The sequence below is a fragment of the Agelaius phoeniceus genome, chromosome 1, assembly GCF_051311805.1.
Source record: "Agelaius phoeniceus isolate bAgePho1 chromosome 1, bAgePho1.hap1, whole genome shotgun sequence".
NCBI lineage: Eukaryota > Metazoa > Chordata > Aves > Passeriformes > Icteridae > Agelaius > Agelaius phoeniceus.
In genome coordinates, this window is record NC_135265.1 from 61307283 (window position 1) to 61324782 (window position 17500).

Genomic DNA, 17500 nt, shown 5'->3' on the forward strand with positions numbered 1-17500 from the left:
GGGTGGGAGGGAGAAACAGATGGATATATGGTTAGTCTTCTATAAGTGGGTCTGTCACAAATGTTAGTTAGTCTTATAATTAAGCAGCAAAATTATACCTGCAAAAACTAAATTAGGTTAGATTTGTGTACTTTATGTGCTGTGTCTTAATATCCTTATTGTTGCTTTTTTTCCATGATGCTTTATAAAAGTACAGTTCTCTCAACATAAATATTGACTATTCTGCCACTCTATTCTGCTCCTCTCCCAGCAGGAGGGAGCTCTGTGAGGCTCCCTCCTGCTGGGAAAGCAGATTGTTCAGCACTTGGGGCAAGGGGCTGGAGGGGGACAAGAAGTGAGGGACACAAGGGACTTCTTGTCAGAGAAGGAAGGGAGGAAGTGACTGTGGCTGAGATGAAGAGGAGGCTGCAGGCAGTGTGAGACAGCCTGGCCACCTGAGCAAGAACTGCTGAGGGACTCTTTCCTTTTCCCAGTGGCTGGCTAAGTGTCCTGACTCATTTCCAGGAGTGTCCTACAAGGAGTGGTATGGAGAAAGGGAAGGAAAGTAGGGAACCAAGAGGTACGGAATATGTGGGAGGTACCTTAGTACATTTATGCTAATTTTTTTAACTCTGAAATCTGCTGTTTATAGTGTTATTGTGCTCACGTAATGGCAAAAAAAAAAAATCTACACACAAATTAAAATATTAAATGTTTAAAAATTGTACAACTGACATTATGATAAAAGTCCTGCAGCCCCATCAGTGGTGGAAAAAGAAGGGAGTGTGTGCAGGAACATCAGTTCTGCCTCCTAGCTGAACTGCACTAATTGACATTAGTGTCAAGGACACTCTAAACCAGGAGGATAGGGCCCATCCTGCAGCTGTGCTCAATTAACATTTTAATGCAAAGCTGAGGAGATGCAGATAGGTAACAGGTGTGGCTTGCCCTAATTAAATAGCTCTTCTCAACTTTATTATTTATTTCCTGTTATACAAAATGCCATAGTACATATTTTTCCAAAGCTATCATCTGAGGGAGAGGCCCAGATGAGAAATTGCCCACAAACATATCAAGTCTTACAGGAAAGCAAAAGCCCAGCAAAAGTGTTCCTAATGACATTTCATTTAATCAAGTTGTTTACAAAGAACAGCCCAGAAAGTTGACAGCTGTATAGTTCCAGAATATTACACATCTCTTCCCCAGAACATGGCACAGAACACAAAGATAAATGAGCTCCACTAAGTAAAACTACCACTGTCATTAGAATAGCCATAAACTAATGCTAAAAGGGATACACTGCTGGCTTTCATTCACTGGAAAAAGCCATGATGTTGGCAAAATGGAGTTTGTTTCTTTTTTTTTTTTTGGATTTTATTAGTTAATGAATGTGAAGTTTTGACTGATGGCAAGAAGTACACATTCTTTTCAGCTGGGATGATCCAAGAGACCAGATGGCATTTATCCCAGCATTCACGGAACAGGATTTTCACAATATTCAAATGTAAAACAAAAATGACAATTCTTTTGAATTAATAAATAACTTATTCAAGTAGTTTTTATAATTCAAAATTTTTGGGAGGCTTTAATAAGATAAATGAGTTTTTAACTTTCCAAAGAATCAATACAACAAAGAATGAATGTAAAAATAACTATTTGTTTTGCTTTGTTTAAAGAGATTCTATTGCTACTTTTGCTAGTCTTTATGTGAAAACTATTAGATAAACTATGGAGCCATCACACAGTAGGTGAATCAGAGTTTGGTAAAACAATGTGAAAATACTATATTAATACCATATTAATAGTGAGAATTCCTTTAATAAGAACCCCAGATGTTAGGATGCCTCAAGGATTGGGCAGATTTACCAGTTAGAGTTAGCACTGGACACATCAGTTCTTTTGTGAATTTAAGAAGTCTGTAAGAAATCAAGACAGAAATATTGTGCAGATGTAATCTCACACAGATTTATGTCTATTCACAATTTCTGTCCTACAGGCAGCTATATCGAACTAAACAGACTGCAGATGAAACTTATCCACCCCTAAGAGGGACCCAACTATTTTTATACTCTAGGTTTGAAGAAAGTTCAGTTTTTGTACCTTTTGAAAAATCTTCCCTGCTACACATCTTGTGCATCATTAAACTGATACTTTTATCATATCAATTTCTCTTCCCTTTAGTTTCAGTTAGTTTCAACAACTCAGTTTTTAACTTCATGAGAGGAAGAACTTCATAGACAAAAGAAGCTACGAAGAAAAACTGCTTCATTAAATATGCATTACATATAATTACTTATTTCCTGCTTAACTGATCTGGTGAGGAACTCTTCCTCAAAGTCACATCCCTACACAGAAAGGCACTTGCTTTGAAAAACTTCAATTTGAAAGGTTTCTTGTATGAAAGATGGAATTATTGATCAAAAGGAAACACAATTTATTCATTTATTATTGGTCAGAAAAAGGCAACTATTCCTTATATTCTGCTAATTAAAGCAAGGAAGAAATTCACATTTCATTGGCTCACATCCTACGTGGACATCAAAACTATAATCAAAACAAAAAACATGGAAAATTAGTAAAGATCCCCAAACTCAACACAGCAAGATTTAAAGTATTATATAAAAAAAGATGACATAAAATGTTAATTGACTTAATATGGTATATTTGTATTACATATTTATATATGTAATATATAAATATGTAATACAAATATACCGTATTAAGTAAATTAACATGTATTAATGTATAGCTTTTATATAAATAGCTATATTTATCATTCTTTTTAGCAAAATTTTAAGCTTCTCTTGCAATCATTAGATGAATTTTTCTACTGAACTTTTCTTGTAAGTTTGTGTGCATTTACAAAAAAACATTGCTTCAAAGTCAAGAACAAGAAGTGAGTCACATCACACTGTGCTTATAACAGTGACTGCTGAGTATGAATAACTTCTTCTTAATAATGGAGCTGACCCCAAACCAGGTCACCTTTCCACCACTGGACACAAAAGCAGCTGCATAAAAGGCACATGCATCCTGCAATGATAGTTTCAGACTATGTTTCACCTGGGTATGTTAATTACCTGTCAATACCAACAGGCTGATTTAGACCTGAAAGCATAGAATTATTAGCATATTATACACGCCTAATATATAACAAAGTTCAAAAACTATAGGCACCAAGAGAGCTGTATTCCTCAAACACACTGTGGTGCTTTCAGAACCAGAACACAATCTCCTTTCTTCCCATAGAGCATCAGAGTAGCCTGGGCCCCTCTGGTCCAAGGTAGAATCCCATTTCATTTGACTTGCTCTGAAATCTGCTCAGCTGTAATCTGTATTCATCATACTTCCTTGAACTGAAAGAAATAGTTCTTACACTGAGAACTGTAATTCAACCCTTTGCAGGTTTTACTTTGCCTTCAACAAATAACTACCCATGGTCTTTCCTGCAACTGTAGTCGTTCCCTTTGGGATTTCAGCACAGCAGGACTTGGCACTTTGACCAATGCACATGTTGGAGAATGAAACCACAGAAAACACTGGCATTTCTTCAGCCACTTCAGACCTTGTTCAGACACCTTTCTTCAATACTGATAAGGCAATAGGTTGTCAGGGTACATAAAGAGACTTTTAGGTACTGTGCTGGCTGTGGAGCCAAACATGCATCATTCTCACTCCATCCACACTGTATTGATGAATAAATAAGACCTTGAGCCAATGTTCCACTGGCAACTCAATTTACAGCCTCTTCAAGACAGAAATTAGAGTACTATTAACTTAAGGACAACAGTGCACATTTGCAACAATTAAGCCCTGTATCTTTATAATGGGGTAAATCACCTTTTGGATTGTAATCATAGACATATGATAACTATTATGGAAAACTGGTGAAATTTAGAAAATATTTGTCCCTACTGTTGCCACTGCACCTCGGCTAGCATTGAAGTGGCACCTCTTGCACCCCTCGAAGATGATGCACAATATCTCGAACATTATTACTTGGCATGCTGTATCCTGCCATTATCTTCACAAAGTGCATGTCCATCATAGCCTCTCACATTTTCTTGATTTCAGCTCTGATCTTGAATGAAAGCAGAACATTTGTCTTTCATGAGGAGTCTTGGTAATCAAAATAGTATTCAAAATGCAAGATGCAAGAGTCTCTGATGCATAATTTTCAGAGTAGTGTGTTGACAGCTGGGTCTCCCTGAAGATCAAAATAGCATAGTACTTTGTTAAGCAAATTATACCTAAATAAATAGTCTGGTTTGAATATCAAGTGCCTGTTGCATCCACCATCACTCTAGGTCATCTCTAATGGAGAAGCAGTTCATAAATCAATTGGTGTTTGGCATAGGGAATCCTGCCACATTGCTTATGTGACATTCACAGTAAAGATCCTAGGTAAATTGGAAAAATCCTTGGAAGAAGGGGGTATGGGCTAGAGGGAAAAAAAAAATAGAAAAAAGAGAATAAATTTTCATGTAATGTTTCTCCCAAAAAAATCCTCAATACACAAATTCTAATAAGAAGTGAAATATTTCAGAGAAATACCAATAAGAAGTGAAATATTTCAGAGAAATTATATCAGAGTATGTGTTGGAAAAATAAAACACACTGTTGTAAAGCATAAATGTTCAGAGTCCTGTACAAAAATAGTATACATAATAGCCTTTGTAAAGGAAAATTTCTCTGCACAATAAAAGCATTTTGTCCTAAAAATACATTTGTTTATATTACAAAGTGCCTCCTCTCCAAGTCTTCTGTACGCTGCTGCCCCCTCAGCACAGTCACAGTCTAGTAGAAGATTAATATTTCAGAACTTGTCATGGGCAGTTTCACTTGACTCTGTCACTGCCTATGTCTGACAAGCTATTTATCATGCTGCTAAGTGTCAGCATTAAATTATCCCTGCTGTTATGACAGCAACATTATTCATCAGGATTACACCCCCAGTACAAGGCTGCTTACAGCTGTTTCCTTCTTCTGAGCTTTATCGATCTCTGCTCTTTCTATTATAAAAGAAAGGGTCTATGCACATGACCATTCACATCTTGCATGTCTGATGAATTTTATTTCTGTGCCAACATCAAACAAAAAGGCTTCCCAGGAATGGCCTTCCACAGTTATAAAATGTCACTGGCAGAAGAGAATTGTATTCCCTTCAACTGGAGGCACATTCTCTTTGAGGGGGGCAGAGAAAGCAAAACATTATTGATCATAATGCATAGGCACCCAAGGTTGAAGCATGTTTCTTGACAAATCAATCTGCATTTGTTTTAACCAAGTCACCCTCCCTTAACTACTGCAATGAAATGACAATGAAATCAAGAATTATTTACTGAGATGTGTAGTGCTATTCACAGGCAGCTCAGCTGTGCCTTGTCTCCAGTCCAAACTCCGAGCCCTGCAATTTCCTTCTGCTGGGCTGTCAGTCTGGAGCAGAATGATACAGCAAGTAAAGATATGGGCATGCTGAGTTCTTCAAAAATTCTTCTGCAACTTAAATTTGGCTCACTTTTCTGGCATTCCACACATCACCCCCAAAGAAAAGAACAGAAATCATTAAGAGATTTGGTTCAATCTATGTCATTATGGCATGAAACCATGCCAGTGAGGTTTAGGCTGGATTTTAAGAAAAGGCTGTCTACCCAGAGGACACTGGAACAGGCTCCTCACAGTATCGAGCACCAAGCCTGCCAGGGCTCAAGAAGGCTTTCGACAATATACTCAAGTACATGATGTGACTCCAGAGGGGGTGCTATGCAGGACCTGGAGTTGGACTTCCACATTCCTTGTGGGTCCCTCCCATCCTAGAATATTCTGTAATTATATAACTCTGTGTTGGCTTTAATGCCTAGGACTTCTAGGTTTTTAGGATAATTGCTCTGAGATTACTTGTTTGGCAATTTTACCTCCCAGTTTACCTTTGGCTGCTCTTGACAGGTTTCAAAAACAAATACCAGCATGGTTACAAATATGCTGTAAAAAGAGAGATTTCAGTAAACTTAACAAAACATCCTGCTATTTCTACACCAGTTTTACCTGGTAATTTAGACTTTGATTTTCCAAATGACTGTTAGCTAAACCTCTCATTGAGTGCTGTTTCAAACCATTAATGCACAAAAGGGACTACTGAAAATCAAGTTCTTAAAATTCATTCTAAAATATTTTAGGAAATAAGAAGAATATCATCACAAGGAATAGTATTCTTCTGTTTCCTTTTCCTGTTTCATTACATCTCACAAATGTTATTTGCTTTCAAATCAAATATAATGTTTAGTGTTTTCCTTAGATATCAAGATATGTCATCAAGGAAGACCAGCTTTTATTAAGGAGTTATTTTTTCTTTGATTATCTGCAAGGAATGTAGCTAAAAGGTAATTTCAAAGATGCAAAACTAGTGGACAACAAGCAACTTATTTCAGAGAATCACAGTTCTGGGGATAGCATCATTTTTGAAGGGCTAGGGCATATTGACCCAGTTTTCTGCTTTGCAAGAAGGCTGCTAGCCCAACAGTGATGGGGCAGCATGGACCTTCCCACAGGAAACCAGAGCCATGCATGTCCCTGTGTTCATAGTTTTGCAGTCCAGCATTTTACAAGGTCATGGAATCACCTATCACTTTGTCCCTTCTTGTTATCCACCTGCACTAAAAGTGTGGGGAGCACAGCTCAGCCCATGGTCACTACTTACTTTCACTCACTAGCTTGCTTCCCCAGGGCTTGCACGGACTCAAATGTGAGATATCTATAGTTTGTGCTCTACCACTTCAGAGAGAAAGATTATAGCAAAATAGGCAGATCTACAGTATAAGATTTTTTCAATCTGCTTTTCTCTTTTCATTATTTTTCTGTCCAAATTCATCAGAGTAACGGATCTTGGTGGATCTTGCTCTAAGCATTCTATTTCAAAGTGTGTTAGTAGTTCATCTACACAAAAAAATATGTGGGAAGTCACTTTGGCTCTTTCCTCATTTGAGGTACTTTTTTCTGATATTTGGCAATAAACTAAAATTCCAATAACAGTTGGAATTTTAATTTGTTTAAATTCTAAAAGTCTGTTTAACATGAATAATTCTCATTAAAAGCATTCTGACTAAAATAATTCTTATGTTCTTAATGTTCTTATCTCTAGGCTAATGCTAATGTTAAAAAGTCTAAAATGGAAGTATATACTTCAGGCCACCAGTTTCTTTGACATAACACAAAGCTAGGAATTTCCTTGAAACAAAATTGCAGGGATTTCAAGTAGAATAACCTAAAAGTCTCATCTACACATGACATGTGTTTATACTTTTCACAAAATTAGTCAAAATTTTATGGGCATTATCACAATGTCAGGGGACCAGATGACAAAGATGTTGATCTCAAGGGAATGCTTGCTGTTAAAGAATAGGATGCCATTGGAAATTATATTTCAAACTCCCAATTCTACTACTAAGAACGCTCACCCAAATAGTATGTCATATTCTTCAGCAGTTACAGGACCATAATCTATGCTACTAAAAAAGAGTGGTGTTCTTATAAACAGTAAGCTGCCAATATTTAGATGACTGTACAGAAGTGTAAAGAAAACTGCAGTGCTGTGGACAGGACCAACAATAACAAGCATTACTGGTGCACATACTGGGAATTTGCCAGATGGGAGTAGAGATTGAAAAGGGAAATCTCAATGAACATGAAAAGTTCCTTTGCAATTAATAAAAATCTAAAAATTTTAAGGAAAAAAATATTTGTAATTAAAAGTCATGGAAAAAAATTATACTTTTAATTTAATTCTGAGATTGACCCATGCACACAGATTTTTTTATTTAATAAAACTAGGCCACAGCTGAAGTTTTTTCCCAACAGCCTGTCCCATACAATGGACCTTTTTACTTTAGATTTGCTGGTGATTACATTCAGCTGTACTATCTGTTTGAGAGCTTTTAACTTTGAATGCTGTGGTAAGTGTCAATCTTTATATTACTGAAGGACAATTAGGCAAACCATGTAATTGTATTGTCACTTATTAATTTCAAGCTCCAATGTCATAAATTATATGCCTTAATTAATACTGCATGTCAATCACAATCTGCAACTTTGAAAGGATAAAGAGGTTAACAAGAATACATAATTAAAAGAAAACAGCGAATAATGGCACGGCTGAACAGTTTATAAAATTAGACAAGAAAACTGGTGCTATGTCAGCATGTAGGAGCCAAGAAAAAAATAGGGTGCTTAACAAAATGCACACAAGAATTAAGAAGTCAGAAAATGAAGGAAAGTTTAAACTCTTCAGGTTTTTTTCCATTAGCAAAGCAAGTGTCTGTCAGAAAGTAATTTAAAGACAACTGCAAAATATATAATTTCACTTATTCCTTCCATAACATGATATACAGATGAAGAAATAGCATGTGTGTTTGTACAAATTTATAGGTATAAATGTCTCTGTCTCAGTTCAGCACAACCTAAACATACTGCAGTAGATTTGCCATCACCAAGAAGCACTGATGCTGCCTCAACACACAGACACACCAGAGCTGGCACAACATGCCAGAAAAGCTCCTTTTTTTTTTTTTTTTTTTTTTTTTTTTTTTTTTTTTAAATTAGGAATGAGGCCGAAGCTGAAGGCCGGTGGTCCTAGAAGGTTCAGGTGTTAAGTCCTGTCCTGGCAGGTCATCTGCCCCTGGGAAGGGATTGCAGTAACTCTGCTGTCCTGCTTACTGAAAGTAAGGGCCAAAAGGAATACAAGCAAGTAGTAGAACTGATTAAAACTGATTCAAAATTAAAACATCTCAAATGTGCATATGATGTCAGGCAGATGGTAGGAGTAAGGAAATTATTCCTGCAGAGGAGAGTAAGGACGTAGAGGAATCTGTAGTAACAAGAAGCACTAAATATAGAGCATCAATCACTTTCAAGAACTGTAGAGTATTCTCTTTCAAGAACTGTAGAGTATTCTCTCAGTCTGTTTACCTACTGTGGAACATTTCCTAAAGAGGAAAAAGACATCTAATTAGGAATTTGGTTTTTAAACTAATAGGATGTTCAAATTGTGTCTGTACTATCTGTAAGATCCCACAATGAGTAGAAATTAGATAGACTGAGAGTTTGTTCAAACAAAATGACAAATATTTATGTTTTTTCCATTACTTCTACCCCTCTATTAAGGACCAAATAGGACAAAAAAAGTGGATGTAGGTTCAGTAGCTAGTATCTAAGGTGTCCTAGAGGAACTTTAGACCAACACTTGTCTCCACAGATAAGTTAATATTTCACTCTTCAGCTGGGTACACCCCAAGAAACAAGGATACAGGAGCCCATCTATGTATTTCCCTTTCAAAGCACTCTCTGGGAGATTTCTAAGTGCCAGAAGCCTTTCCCTGACCCTTCCCATTCAGTGCAGCCCCCAAAAGAAAGCAAAGGATACAGTATACCCAGCAGAGTTTCCCTGGGACAGTACATGCATGTGAAGGATATTTTTGTCTATTTTCCCACCAAACTGTAGCATGCACTTCTCATCCCTCTCGAGGAAGAGCAGCTTTTCTCTCTCTGAGCCATCTGAGGGACTGACTGCATGGCATGGCATAGCATGACAGGATAGGCTAGATGCTCTTACCCAACCAAGAAGGAGAGCTAATGAAGGCATATTTTGGCATGTCACAGCAAAATTCAATTTCTTCTCTACTTCTAGGGCCTGAAAACCCAGCTGGGGTTGCTTTAAGACCTCAGGGCTGCAGCAAAGCTAAAAGAAAGCAGCTCTGCAGAAAGGGGACAGCTAAGTCTAATACAGGGTATGCTTGTGCTCCCAAGCTGGACCTCTATCCACAGTGAGGGTACAGTCTCCCCTGGCCTTTCTTCTTCTTTTTCCAGTGTGAGATCCCCATGGGGAGGCAGGCACAGGAGCCCAGGGGGACAGTCCTACCTGTTCACTGTCCACAGACATGAGAAACAAAAGCAAGCACCCAATGCCATCGCTGCTCTCATCCTCCAGTTTTGTGTTCCTCAGTTTATTCTCATTTCAACAGAAAGGCAGCATAAGAGAAGTTTGCAAGCTCTATTGACATGTTCAGGTAGCAGGAATAATTTTATTCTGACCTGAAATCATAAAAAATTACTTACAAAGCCACTAAACACAGATTACAGTTCTAATTTCATTCCCCAGGCAGCTGAGCTGGGACAACCCTGAAGGTGTACACTGAAATGTGATGACTCTGGACTTCAGGCACTGACAGGAGTGGAAGAAGGTTGTCAGTACCTCATAATTTTAGACATAAGTTTTCCTAGGCAGTACTACTATGTAAATAATACCTTCTATTTCAAATATCTCTAGTTGTGTCTCAAGATGGACATTTGTTTCTATGTAGAGTTATAAGTTCCTATTATTTTTTCACCTTTCTCTTTCCTTTACTCTAGTTAAATTTTTGCTTTCCAGAAAAAAAAAAAAAAAACAAAACAAAACAAAAAAAATGTATTGGATCTGAGCTTTGAGAATTTTTTCCACACACATACCATATATCTAAATTTCTAGAACTAATTAATTATATTTGATTATAACTACTCTCATTTCACAGTCTATCAGCAAAATAGGATAAACTTTACCTACTAGAAACATTAATTGTATTTGGCTTTAGTGGCCTGAAGTTTTCTAATACTATAAAAATTTTTTTTAGAAACTTCCTGTTATATTTAAGAACACTACTTCTGCAACATGTATTCCTGATATACTATTTTAATTTATTTATTATTTATTAAGCCATAGTTTTATGCAATATATTCTTTCTTGAACAATACTCATATTGATATCATAAAGTATTTTAATCACTGGCAGAGTGATTTTTGCTCAAGATACTTTTCCTCCTTTTGCAGCTACTTTGCATCAAAAGATTAAGGTGTTAACATAACAATAACTAAATTGCAGCTCAAGAAACAAATTCTTTTGTAAAATCAATCCTGGAGGGTACTGGAAACTTCTGAAGCCTTGAGTACTTCCAGCTCCTATCAACTTCAATGAGAAATACAGGTGCTCTGCAGCTTGCAGAATTGATCTCTTCCACGTTATCAGTTCCCAGCTGTTATCTAATACATAATTGTATTGTATGAAAAAGAGCTATTTTCAATGTTCATTGTGGTGAGAACCATTAAAGAGATTTACTTGTCAGACTTCACACATCATTAAATCACTTCTCTATGTAAGAAAAAAAGTGGAAGATACATTCAATTATCCTGCAAAAAATTGTTGTATCTGCTTTCTGCATTACCTATCTATGTTCACATTCTTTTCAAGTCTCATTATAGCATGATTTTGCATTAGGAAACAATGAAAGCTGCAACACTGCTTCTCAAATAACTACACCCCCATTTTCAAAGCTGCTGAACTACAGTTCTGCCCAAGGAATTGAAAGAAGTTTTCGGCAGCCGGGGATTACATACCTAATCTGCTGTTCCCGGTTAGGAGCAGTTGTCTGTATCTCCAACTCCCTTGTTCCCAATCAGATGAACTGCTTCCTTACATTGGATGCATGTGTAACTGAGTAGGCCTGTAGCTTTCCCTTTTTGTTCAGGAGAAGGGAGATGAGTATGAGAAATGCACAGCACAAGAGCCAGGAAAAGCCGGAGGCTGAGCCAATGCCATCCTGCCCCTCAGCCAGTTTGACACACTTGTGCAGCAATCCCTCTCCTGATGCTGTTTGGGGTGTGCTGCTCTAAGTGGCTCTGGCCTGCATGCAGACCAGGGGTGTTTGAACTGTACATGCCAGAGCATGCAACAGCAAAGGGCACTGGTAATGCTTCTTTTGAGAGTCCCATTCTAGAGCCTCCCAGCCCTAAAAATCCAGCCTGGAAACTCTGCAAGTCCTGATGACAAGTCATCACTGGGCTCCCCAAAACCTTTAAAGATGTAGCTCTGTTGAGTTTATGAGGTCCCCAGGACGAGGTGAGAGATGAGGAATTGAGAATCTGACTCCATGTTCTCAGAAGGCTGATTTATTATTTTTTGATATTATATTAAAGAATGCTGTACTAAAACTATACTAAAGAAAGAGAAGGATACAGACAGAAGGCTTAACAAGAATGATCATGAAAAAACTCATGACTGACTCCTCAGAGTCTGACACAGCTGATGGTGATTGGTCATTAAGTTAAAACAATTCACATGAAACCAATCAAATATTGACAGTTGGTAAACAATCTCCACACCACATTCCTAAGCAGCAAGACAGGGAGAAGCAAATGAGATAATATTGTTTTTTGTCTGAGGCTTCTCATCTTCCCAGGAGAAGAAATCCTGGTGAAGGGATTTTTCAGAAAATATGACAGTGACATAGCTCAGCACAACAAGCACTGCAGCTTGTTTTCTTGTGACTCAGAGATATCTTGGTCAAGCCTCCCTCTTCCCAGCAGCTCCACAATGGAACTTCTGGAACTAGGGAGAGAAGAGCACCTCCCCTCTTCCAAATTCCCAGCCACAACATCATCCCAGAAGCAGTGACAGTGATGGGATGCTCCATGCATCCCCTTCAGCTGGCCTTCTCTTGGATGGATTTGCTACATGATGGTGACAGGTGAAAAAAATGTATTTCCATAATCAGGCCCTACTTTCGAGCTGAAGAGGGCAGCTGCGTGTGCGCCATAGTCCTTAAAGGGCATAAATTTACTTTACAGGCACTGGGAAAACCACCTGACATGCCATCATTTCACTGGACAAGAGTACTATCCCAAAAGACCACAACAAGAAGACAAGTTAAAACAACACCGACCTCCACTTCCCCCCCCCCGCCCCCAAAAAAAAAAACCAAACAAAATCAACAAAACAACAATTCTTGCATTTTTAAAATTTATTAATACAAATGCATCATTTTGAAGGTCCAGCTCAGTTATATCATGTGGAAGTTTCAGGCTGTGCTCAGCATCACAGTATCCAGGTGCCTTCCTGCACAGCATTAAGCAACCTAACATCTGTCATGGCTTTTTTTTTCTTCTCATGCTTTGTATCCTTTGTCTACCTCCTTCCAAGGCAGATATTTAAAATAAAGGGATATTTTTAAAGGTTTTCATTTGGGATATTTTTAAAGGTTAGTGTTATGTAGCTGTGTTTGAATATGTGATAAAAACTGTGTTATATAGCATTTCTCTGTTATAGAGAAAAATAGAAATATATATGTTTACACACAAGTTCCATATATACAAACTACCCTCACAAAATCAAAGTGGAGGGAAGCCCTTAATGGAGGAAAATGGTGACTCTTTGCAGTGTGGAAAAATCTTATTAGCTCTGCTTTACAGTGCTTTTGGGAAATGCAGAGAGTGAAGGGACTACTAGAACTAACCCGTGTGCACCTGAGAGGATGCAGTATCCTTCCTAAGAGCTGTGCATCAGTACCACACCTGCTAAACACTCTCACACTAGCACCATCGTTTAATGCTACCTGCAAATGTCAGGGTGATACTGCTGGCTGTAATTCTTACAGTTATTCTCTCTGGTTTCAGAACTCCCCACTCAGCCCTTACTCAGGCTGCATTTCCTTTGAAGTTAATAAGAACACAAAGACCAGTTTCGGGGGTGTGGATGAGGGCTAGGAAATTTTGGAATCTGGTGAGCTAATTTATTTTCCACTGCCACAATTTTATTTTATTGATTTTTTTTTAGTTGTTTACCACTATTTTGAAAAAGAGTAGAAGTTTATCTCCTTTACAAACCACAAACATCAGAAATAAGAGCCATTATCCACAGGCTACAATTCTGCATTCATTTTGCCAGGGACTGCACACACTTCCCTTAAGAGAATCTCTTCTTCATACTTGATCTGTTGTCTCCCTGTTGAAAATATCACTGACACCGCTGAGGCTAACAAGGTCAAGTGCTTTGAGATGGAAGCCTTTTGTATTGACGAACAGCTGAAGGGTGCGACATATGTTTTAGGGCCTTAGCAGCTGGCTCAGTGAGAGCCTCTTGGGTCTCTTTTAATGATAAATCCAGGCCCTGCTACTTCATCTCAGCATGGAAATAGCAGCATGTTAACATTCATCCAAACTCTTGTGTCTGTCATTAATGCAGCCCTTCTACTGTAGTTACATGGCACAGCACAGCTGACATATCACCTGTCCTCCCACCTCGCAGAGCAGTGGGGCAGCTTATGCATCAGTGCAGGATTTAAATGCCATTTCACTGAAAACAACTGATTACACCACATGCTTTATTTTGAATTTTCCTGAATGCCAGCTGATCACAGTTGTTTCTCACACTTGCTATTTTCTGTGCTCTAAATATATATAAATATAGGTGTTTATATATAGAAATGCATGTGTTTATATATATATTTATATATTTATATGTACACACACATATACATATATGTATAAAAAGCTTTATAACCAATGCTTACAAATCATGTCAGTCATGCACTCAATAGAAAAACCCAGGCATATCTGTAATTGTCTCTGCAGGGACAAATCAGCTCAAGGCTGCACAACGTCCCGAAGGTCACAACTTCCCACTGAGCCACACTCAGAGGAAAGAAAGAGAATAACAAATTCAGCAATAAATGCTTTCTTTAGTAAAAAGTTTTGAAGCCACTGGTCAGGAGGGAGGAAATTTTCTAACTTCTTCTCCTTTCACAGTCTTCAGTCCTCAACTTTATCCTTTAACAAGTACTTTGGGATCCTTGAGAGTGAAAGGTGCTATATAAATGAGAGATGTATTAATAAAATCCCCAACTGCAGTTCAGCTGCAATTGGGAGCTCCTCCAGCTCAAGGCTGGAGTAATTCTGCTAGGCAACCACAGATGGTGTGACAGATGATCTCAGCAGCCCATCCTTCTATGTTTTTTTTTTTAGTTTAAATTAAAACAAAAAAAAAATTATAAAGCTATCTTGGCATGCTACAGATTTCAAGGGCCTTAAGTTCATCTTCAGGGCTAGGTTTGGTCCCTTTACTACTGTTTCTTGTCAGAAAGTTTTATACCTGAATCCAGCTGGGGAAAGAATGTGTATGCTAGACATTTGCTTCCACCTTGCCACAAATGGCAGGGGAAGGAGAGATGTGAATGCCTGGGATAAATGAATCTTTCTTGTTGAGAACAGAAGCAGCCTCATCATCCTAGAAAGAGTTCAAAATATCAGGATTTCTGGTTCTGTCCCAGCTAGCTGACTATCCAGCTATCCCTTAACAGAGTTTCTTTAAGGTGCGGATTCTTTCTAAGCACCGCAAGCACCAGTGCAGCACTGCTAGAGTTAAGCTATAAACTGCCACAAGACGAGGACAATTGCCATAATGAAGACAGGAAGAAAAAATGAAAAGAGTGTGTGAGCACAGTGTGGAGATAACCTGCTATTAGATCTGTCAAAGAAAAAGTTCTGGATGCAGGAAATTGGCTTGTGAGCCCTGCAAAACCACTGTGATACAGTGGAGTTCTATCAAAGCACAATAGTAACAGTTACTCAAATCCCAGTGTTTTTAAAAGGCTATTACTTATAGATGTTTAAATCTGCTCCAGAACATTTTTTTTTTCTCAGCATTGTGGCCTAAAATAGGAATCCCTGTGGAGTACTAGAAAATTGAGAAAGTTAGGACTTTTGCATATAGTTCCTGATGGAACATATAGTGATAGAAAGCCATTTATAAAATAAAACTTTCTTTTTTAATGATTGAACAACTTTTGATAAAGATTAGCATAAAAACACAAGCATTTTTAATTTATTTGGGGCAGAATTTTTAACCTCCAACTCAAACTCTTAATTTGATCACATTATTTAGCTATAAATTTAGGGGAAATTCGCCCTCCCTTCCTGTGTCTGACAAAGGTTATATAGATAGATTATTGACTTAAAGTGTTGATTAGTGTATGACTTTTGTTGCTGGTCACTGGGCAACACCCTTAATTCCCTTTAATCTTTAAAACTCTAGATCATCTAGACATAATGCCAAAAATAGGATTAAAAATCTAATTCCTAAACAAAATAGTAAATTTGGTTGCTTTTAAAAGCCAAGCTTTCAAATATTATAGTTGCATTGGAAAGACCTATTTTCCCCTCATTCAAACTAGAATATAAATATATGCATGCTAATAAAGTCAGCGGTGTGACACCAGTACTTGGTCTTTTTGTCCTCAAGTGTTTGAAACTAAAATAGAAAAACTGTAGAAACTTCCTCATGAGGGGAAGCAGAAATGTGTACAAGTCTTTTCACTCTTTTGACCAGAGACAAGACTTGATGAAACAGTATGAAGTTGCATACTGTTCATACAGGGGAGGTTTAGGTTGGATATCAGGAAAAGGTTTTTCCCCCAGAGGAAAAGTGAGCCCTGGAACAGGCTCCCCAGAGAAGCAGTCACAGCACCAAGCTTGAGAGAATTCAAGAAGCATTTGAGCAATGCTCTCAGGCACTTGTTGTGACTCTTGGGCCAGGATCTGGACTCCATAATCCTGATGTGTCCCTTCCAACTCAGCAGATTCTATAATTCTAAGGAAAGCTAACCAAGGCATTTGCTCCAACAGGCAGGTTTTCAGCCCTCCCCAGGATGGCAGGGCTCCATCATGTAGAACAGTTACTAGGGAAGACAAATTCCATCACCCCAAACATCCCCATTTCCTTCTTCTTCCCCCAGCTTTATTCACTGAGAATGATGCCATATAATGTGGGATATCCCTGTGGTCAGCTGGGGTCAGCTGTCCTGGCTGTGTCCCCTCAGCTCCTTGTGCACCCCAATTCTCCTCACTGAAGGGGTGGCAAGAGGAACAGAAAAGGCTTTAACTTAGTGTAAGCCCTGCTCAACATTTACTAAGATATCCCTGCATTATCAACACTATTTCCAGCACAAATCCAAACCACAGTCCCATACCAGCTACTATGAGGAAAATTATCCCAGTCAATACGAGCACAGTGCAATAGCATCTGCAGACATGAAGGAAATAGCCTACATAAAGTCCTCATGTGGCAAGATATTTTGAAGCAAAATAATCCCTTTACTTTATCCAGTATGATGCTTTACGTCTCCAAACAGTTACAGGTAAATAAAGTGAGCTGGAGATGAGAGGCAAATCTTCCCTTACAACATTTTAATTATTTTTCAAATATCAGACATAACTCACTTGGATTGCTGTATCACTGAAGGCAATGTGCAAGCTCAAGCCCACCCACAGATGGGGAATGCAGAGTGCTTTAAAGGTGAAAATTGACTTAATTATGAAGGAGCAATTTCTTACTGACTAAGTTTACTTTATCATGACTACCACAGAAGCTCCTACTCTTGTGAAATGTTGCCTGGTACCAGCATGGAGGATGCTACTAGCATCCTCCACCTAATGACCAAAGTAATAAAGGTTCCTCACATAAACACTTCTTACAGTCAAAATTAAAAAAACATAGGTAGAGAAGTCAACATTGTTTAAATCTGAAAACATTTGTCAGAAAAGTCAGTCTTGCTTTCATAGATTGTACTGCATACTGGGGATTTTAGTCATTTTTCTCATTTAACATATCAAAGTATCATCTCTAAGAATTTTCCAACAGAAAAGATCTTCCAGGTTGTTTCATTCA